General features: G+C 36.4%; 1 protein-coding gene across 10 annotated transcripts in view; it reads left to right on the forward strand.

Annotated features, from left to right (window-relative positions):
- Positions 1–8,394, forward strand: part of Bbx (BBX high mobility group box domain containing) — a 263,754-nt gene that overhangs the window by 63,784 nt on the left and 191,576 nt on the right. The gene's annotated exons all lie outside the window — the stretch shown is intronic.

Here is an 8,394-nt window from a genome sequence, read left to right on the forward strand (position 1 = left end):
TTTCAATTTTAATGTTTCTTGGAGCCCAGTAATACAATAAATTTGAGGAAAACTTGACAATATAAAATTAGATTCTTGCATGTGACCTAAAGTTTAAATTTAAAGCTTGTATATTCATTTATTTTGGTTTCTTTATTAGTACACAGGAGCTCAGGTTTGATTAATAAAAGGCACATGCAGTTTTGAGGAATCTCAAGGTAGTTTTTTCAAATAGATATATTTAGCTTAGTCAGTAAAATTCAGACTTGGGAAGTTTTAGCAACATGAGATGATCATGCTGAACCTCCTTTCTCCTATATAACCTCCTATACATGGAACAGCTTTGGAGTTACACTGTCTAGCTTATGTTTTTTTTTTTTCTTTTTTCTTTTGCTTAAGGTAAAAGGTTCCTTTATTTCTACATTTTTCAGAAACCTTATTTTTTTTAAAGCAGATATGATTTTACAATTCTCTGACTATAAATAATTATAACCTTATAATCCTAAAAAGTTAATTATCTGATCTGAGAAACATCCTGGTGTTTTGCTAGACCTTTTAAAACTATTGTTACTAGTTCAAGGATAATCTGCATTTGGCCTGTGGCAGATCTAATAGCAGTCAATTAGTCAACCAATATGAAAGATATGTAAGTACCTGACCCTGACCTTGCGCATGGCCACTTCACTGGCTATCTGTGAGATAAACAGAAGCCCCTGAGATTAGTTAATAAATTGTACGTGATCATGACCCGAAAGTATATCTTTTGTCTGAAAATTGATTGTTGAGTGTATATTTTATCATAGTGAACTCTGAAACATCCACACAAGGGATGTTTTCATTATTTTCATTTTCCAACCAATTACCTATGAAGTAATTAGTAATTTTTTATATCGCCATCATTGTAGGTGATGTAAGATTATCACTATCTAAGCCTATAGGTTCCTAGTGTAACTTCAGTACAAAAGAAACCTTGAAGGAATCAGAAAATGCCGTGAAAACTTTGAAATAATCTTTCATTTACTGAATGCAACACAGGATACTAGGTGCTGTGGATGTGTAGAGATAAAACATGGTCTCCTTTTGTGAAATGATGTAGGTTAATGGAGAAACCAGATCTGTCCTCACAGATAACAGTAGTAGTCATCAGTGCTGTAATAAATAGTATGTGCAGAGCATTTAGGAGAATAGAGGATGCAGCCTAAATCTGCTGGGGGAATGGGCATGCTATGATTACCCCTAGTCCCTTTAAGTGAAAATAAATAGGCTTTTGATTTATATAGAAGCCATAGAGGAAAACAGTGTGGATTAAAAACCCAAACATAGTTATTCAAAGGAACCCAGGAATAATTTTGCATGGGCATGTGATTTAAAACTTGGCAAAGAAATGGATTTATAGTTTTGTAGAGAGTGATGGTTTGCTGGGGTCTAATAATTTAAGAGGTAAATGCCTTCCATTGTGCTTGTATCAGATCATCAAAGATGGTTGATTAACACATCACATTTATCCCTCCAGGATCAGATAGCAGTTGCTAAGTAGGCAAGGATTAGACCTAAAATTATAACAAATTTTGGAATTTTGCTATTTTTCTCTTTATATTTTAAGCACCTTATAAAATTTTATAAATATAAATTTGTTTTTCTTGGCGTAAGCCTCTCTCCTCCATTCGGTACCTTATTACTTTTTCACTTTCTCAGTTTCAGGCCTGTGCTTAGTTTCTCTATACTTCCATACGTTGTTTTCTTCCAGGGACCATTCCTTCTTGACTTCTCTGAAGTTCTATTCCCTTCAGCTCAAATTCTTTGCTCTTTCTGTGTCATTACTGGGGTGCTCTCTGGAACTCAGGCTCTTCAAACTGACTATAGAGAGAAGATTGCTCTTGGAGATAGAGATGATGGTGAGACAGTGTTTTCATTATAATTCTTTCCAGAGAGGCAGTAGCTTACCCTGTGAGCCCTGGAGTCACAGTGCTTAGCCTCTCTTGAGTTCTGTGAGCCTAGGTAAATTGCCTTACTTCTCTTAGTTGATAAAAACAGTACTCTCTACTGTACTATAAGATTATTAGGAGAATTAAATGAATGAAAACATGTTCTATATTGAGAACTTTACAAAATAGTTTACTATTTGCCAACTCAAATTTGTAACTTGCACATTTCTAAGGATACTATCTTTTCTGATCCCATATTGGTGCTATTACCTTTTCTGAGGAAATTGAGGCTTAGTGAAGTTAAATAACTAGTCTGTAGTTACAGGCATGATCAAAATATATACTGAGTGCTCAAAATTTAAAAGTATATTACAGTCGAAGATACATCTCCATTAATCCTCTTAAAGCTGGGCATGTTGACACACATCCATAATCCCAGTGCTTTGGGAGGTTGAGACAGGAGAGTCACAAGTTGGAGCCCAGGTTGGGACTTTGGGACTTACCCAGAGATTATTTTAAAAAGTGAAAAAGGGCTTGAGATGAAGCTCAATATGAATGCCCTGGGTTTAATTCCCAGTACCCCCAGGTATACAGAGTCCTTAAAGTACTACTCTTTGCTTTGAATACCCTTATCCCATGCTATATGAAGCAGTTCGGGAAGTCCACTCCAGCAACTCTGGAGTGTCTTCAGAGGTGTGATAAAAATAGTGAATCTTGTTGCCAAGTGCCATCAAACAGAAAAGCAAGTTCATAAAAACACTATAGTGTGTTTTCACCCACCTTATTCACTGGATCTGGGACCATATGGCTTCTGGCTCTTTTCTAAAGTTAAAATGACTATGAAAGGTAAATGTTTTGAGTTGACTCGGGACATTGAAGCACCCACAACAATGCAACTAGAGGGCCGGGGATTTAGCTCAGTGGTTCCCCCGCCTGCCTTGCAAGCTCAAGGACCTGAGTTTAATCCCTAGTATAAAAAATAAATAAAAAATAAAACAGAAACAGTACAACTAGAGACACTCGTGAAAGAGGACTACCAGAACTGCTTTGGAAAGTGGAAGGAACAATGTTATAATTGTGTTTAATGGAGGGAGAGTATTTTGGAGGCATTAATGACAATGTGTCTTTTCTGCGATAAATTTTTATTATAAATTAAACACCATTTTTCAGTCACAACTTGTACATCGTCTGGATTCAAACCTAGGACTGTGTAACTTCAGAACTCCTGCCCTTGATTAAAATGTGCTATCTCACAGGCATTGAACAGCGCAGGGGTGTTGCGGCTCTTTCTTGCTGCAGGTGTTAACAGCCACTTCAGTGGAGCCAGGAAGTGTACTAGGGAACTTTTCTTGACCATCCCTCAGGAGGCTTGTGTTCTCATTCTGCGTTTCATCCTCTGCCTTTGTGTTCTAGAGCAATTCACTTAAATATATTCAAAACTCAGATTCATGATCTGGAACCTACAAATAATCATCGTGTGTTGTATTAGAGGACCAAGTGGAGAATACAGTGCTAATCACATAATAATTTGTGAAAGAGTAGGGTTCCTAGCTTACTAAGTGGGTATTTTAGAAACACAGTATAGGTAATATAATTTAACTTTAAAAGCTTTTGTCTTTCCTCTAATATTATTTGAATTTTATTTGCTACTCTCTGAAAGTGAAAGGTTTATTTTGAATGAACCCGATGTTTCAGGGCAATGGGTAAAGCAGGAGCTTGGAAACTCAAGCTTTGGATTCTATTTGTCCAACACCATAATAAGCCAAAATGTTTAGTGAGCATATTAATAACAAAAGTAATATGGACCTGTGTGGGTTGTTGGGAGGGGAAATGGGTTTAATACTAAAATGAAGGAAAATTACAACTTAAAAATACAGATCTCTTTCTGTAAATCTTTTGTTGTATCAGAGCAGATTGAGGTTTTAAGTAGACACATATAGTTAAATCTTTTTATACTTTACTCAGACATCACCATCATTGGCCCAGAACTATTTGACTTCTGAAATAAATGCTCAAACTTGATCTATCACTTATTTTTTTAGAATTAAAGATCTGACTTTTTGGCTGACTTCTACGACTACAGGAATTAGATTGGGGGGGTGGCGTGGGGAGATTTAGGCATTTGGAAGTGAGAAGCAACAGATAGAAACTGACCAAAAGGAACATAAGTTTTCTTGGTGTGGAATCTCTAAGTAAAGCATATTGATGTCCATGAACTCTTCAATTTTGTGAGGTGGATTAAGAAAGTGAGTTCAGAAGTTTCAAAGCTGAAAGCTCAGTGATTTCAGGAACCAGGAATTGAACCTGCACCTGAGGTGTCACATCCCTCAACCTGTGGGCAGAAATATAGAACTAAAAATGAGGCCCCTAGGTTTGAAGGATGTGGAGTATGAATGCTCAGCAGGATTAGGATGACTGATAATTGCCTGGGAAATAGTAATAAAAGTTAAATCTTGGTGATGTAGTCCAATTAAAATGTGAAAAAAAATGCCCCATTTTGGAAAGATTTTCATCTAGAATAATTTAAAATTGGGAAACAAAACTGGTATTCAACTAGAAAAATTAACTGCTCAAAGTGGCTCATTTCCTGAGAGTGTAGATTGCTTTTTTCTTTTTTTTTTTTCTTGAGAGGTATTTTTGAATGGAAGGAAAGGTAAACCAGTGAAGGAATTTTTAAACTCATAAAGGAAAACAAATGTATATTTGTATTTCTTAATTGATATGTAAAATTTTCATCATACATTTAAATTATTTGCTAATGGTATAATTGTCATTGTATTGTAAAGTTGGCTTTCTTAATAAAATTATGTCCCTCTTAAATATATTTATTTTAGGGAAATACTATAGCATTATACTAACTTCAGTTATCTATTTACAAACTATTCTTTTTTTTGGCTGGTATTAGGGATTGAACTCAGCACCTTGTGCTTGCAAGGCAGGCGGCAACACCACTGAGCCAAATCTCCAACCCTACACACTATTCTTTAGTGGTCTATAATATTAATCTTAATTTTCTGCTTGAGTTATTACTTTATTATATTTTTATCAACAGATATATATTCTGTTTTAAAACTTATCAATTACTTTTTCATATTTATGATTAAAATTTAATAATAATTTTTTTTTAAAAGTTGATCATTATGCCTGGTGCGGGGGACCACTCTTGCTATCCCAACACTAGAGACAGTGAGGCAGGAGAGTCCTGAGTTTGAGGACAGCCTGGAACATAGGGAGGCCCTTTCTCAAACTTCCTCCCAACAGTTTATCACTAGAGTTATGAATGTATACAGTTCATCAAATTACCAGGCTTGAAATAACTTTTATAAATAATAGTAGAGATAAAACTACAGCTTAGTTTTGAAAATATATTTAATGTACTATTGTTATGTATCTTCCAGTTAGCTCATAGTCAGTATATTAAAAGTTTTCATTCAAAAGAGTTCAGCATATTTTTCATTCTTTTAAAATATGTAGACAATTCTTGTTTACATAGACAAATTGAAGAGAATGAATATAAATTTAGCAGTGTCACTCATTTTTGAACTTCTGGATTACATACAGAATCACAGTGATCCGTCAATTAAAATTATCTTTAATGATTTATCAGCTGATGATTCAGTTAGTCCTTTCTTCAGTTTTATTCTCAGCAAAGAATTGGCAAAGGCACCTGAATTGCAAGAGTGATTAGATTAAGTCCACTCACTTTTCCTCAGCGCTATTCCTAATAGTCCCCAGGTGTCCTGCCTGGAGTTTTCCTCCCCCTACTACAAACAGTGCCCCAGAATGAGGTTTGTGGTGGGTAAGCTGTGTGTCTTGATTTTGTAAAGTGGAGGAAACGGGTGGTTAGAAACAGGAAGTGGGAAAGACAGACGTTCTCTAGGGGTATCCTAAATCAGGCTAGTTTTAGGAAAAGGGACTTGGAAAACTTGATCTGGGATGCTACTTACTTTAAATATCTATGTGCCTGGTACCTTTTGGAAGGTCACTTAGCTTCCATTTTGCACATGGGCCGTTGTTCTAATAACCAGTATATTATGGGCTTTAAATTTTCTTTTTCTGTTTTTAAATTTCTGCTTTGTATGTCCTTTAAATTTACAACACTGCTGACCAAGGTGAATAGTTATGCTGTGTGGGATAATGTCATAGATCCTAATTGCTTCCATGCATCTGCTTATAAATTGTCTTTCCTGGGCAAGTCTTCCTGATTCCAATTCCCTGTAATTTTCCGAAATGGAATTGTGGAGCTATGGAATTGTCACCTGAGCTTCCCATGACTTCCACAGGTGTACCTTGTGCCAGGCCTACTAGCATACACTTTACTTTGCTAAAGTACGTTTTAAGTAGCTACTGTAAGGAATTACTTGTAATTTTGAGTAAACAGCAAACAGTTTGGCCACAGCCAGATTAGTTTTTGTCTCCTGGATTTAGTCTTAGGGGTATCAGTTCAAAAACTACAAGATCTCAGATATAATTTATGTTCATTCTTTAATTTTACAGAGGTGTTAACCAGTAGTCCAAGGTCACAGAAGTGGTAGGAGAAAAGTAGAACCTGTGTTTTGTAACTCCTTGTATCACACACTTTGCTACATCACACCTTTGGCTGCCTTTTGCTAAATTGCATTCCTCACCTCAATCCTGTTTAATATAATTTGTCCTGGGGACTGACTAGCTTTTGGCAATTCAGCATTATTTTTTAAATAGAAAGGCTTTTACTTTCTCTTTGAAGACTTACTCAAAACAAAAATACTCCCTACCCCTTGGCAAATACTTTATGCCTCACAGTGGGACTCAGCTAGGCAAGCCAGTGGCCCAGGGGGAGGGAGGGGATATTAACAGGTCAGAGTGGAGGTGGATTGGCAGAGCGGGGGCTGGTGGGAGGTGGGAAGCTTACATCATTTCCCTGCAACTGGGCTCTGGCGGGACTGTAAGGCCTTACTTTTCCCCTGTATACTAGTTTGGCAGATTGACCAAGATTTGCAAAAGAAAGGAAAGGTATGGCAGGGCGGATGCTCACCCTGTTCACAAATCTGTACAGTTAGAGGAAACTGTCAATAAGTAACTAGAAGCTACCGGGACTGTCTGTGCTTCGCTCTCCCCCAGCTCAGTTCCTTTCTGCTCCGCCCCATCCCTGCTCTCCGTGCTGCTCAGATCAGCTTCCTGCTTCTCTGAAAGCTGTTCTATGAAGCTGGTCTGCTTTCACTGAAAGCATTATATTCATAAGACTGAGGCAGATTTTGTGGAAGTATTGTTGGTTTGTTTTTCTTCGGGGGATGGAGGGTGAGGAAGGAATTTTTTTTTAAAGAAAGGGGAGGGCTGCAAAGGCAAAAAAATCATCATGAATTTTGTTGTCACATCATGCCGGTGTTATAACCAGCTCTGTAGACTGCCGCACTGAAAACATTTCTATGAGAGGTATGTGCTTGAAAAATGGAAAGGTGACTGTCGGCTGTGGAGCAAGCTGCCCTTCCAGCTGTTACTGGCTGAAAGGTTGTAATTCTTCTCTAGTGTTTTGATGTGGAAAGGGCAGTCATTACTTGAAAGAAAGTGCAGTTAACCAGCTTAATATTAAAAAAATGTTGACCGTGTGCTTCATCCCCACATCAGGACTCTTGACATGCTCCTTCAGACAGAATACATCTAGTCAAATCCATGGTGTTATTCTGGACTTTTTGGTGGTATTAGTCTGTAAACAAGATGATGATCTTTGTCTCTCATTATTTATGAGCCACATGACAAAGATTAATGAGAGAGATTTGAAGTAGCCTAGAAGAAGCTTTAGATTCATTAGGAGCTTTTTGCATTAACAGATGGAAAAAGTAAGAGGAAATGATCTGTATTTTACTGTAATCTAAAGTGAAAGTTTTAAAGTTTAGAGGGTGTGTTACATCTAAGTGGAAATATCTGGAGGGGCAACTACATTTTGGAAACAGATCACTACTGTTGATGCCCGACTTGTACAGTATTAAGGCTAGAAGCTTTTGAATGCATGTGGATGTGTCTTAGGAAAATATAACATATTTTATCATATACACTATCATAAAGTATTTTCTGCTTTATTTTAATTATTTTGGAAGAAACTGGAAGCTAGAACATATTAGCATGTTCTAAATTTATTTTACAAAACTTTGGAAGTAAATTGTGTAAATATTTACCTATGGAGGCGATGGTACTGTCCTTTTCAATTAAGTTAATTGTGTTTTAGTTTTTGAAATCTGTTATTTGTGAATAGAACATGCTAAGTAATATAACCCAACCTGAAGCTTTCCCTGTAAGAGAATATTCTTTCCTTTAAATGCAATTTAAACTTCATGTTTTCCCAAATGTTTTCAAAGAGGAGCGAATCGTCATGGAAAAAAAAATGCTGAGTTTAAGATGTTAACAAATATAGAAGATTCTAGAACTGGTAGTGTAGATCAATGGTATTGTGCTTATCTAGCATGCACAAGACTCTAGGTTTAATACCCAGCAATACAAAAAAAAAAAAAAAAAA

The sequence above is a fragment of the Fukomys damarensis genome, unplaced genomic scaffold (assembly GCF_012274545.1).
Source record: "Fukomys damarensis isolate Sample0158 unplaced genomic scaffold, DMR_v1.0_HiC HiC_scaffold_24, whole genome shotgun sequence".
In the NCBI taxonomy this organism is placed as follows: Eukaryota; Metazoa; Chordata; class Mammalia; order Rodentia; family Bathyergidae; genus Fukomys; species Fukomys damarensis.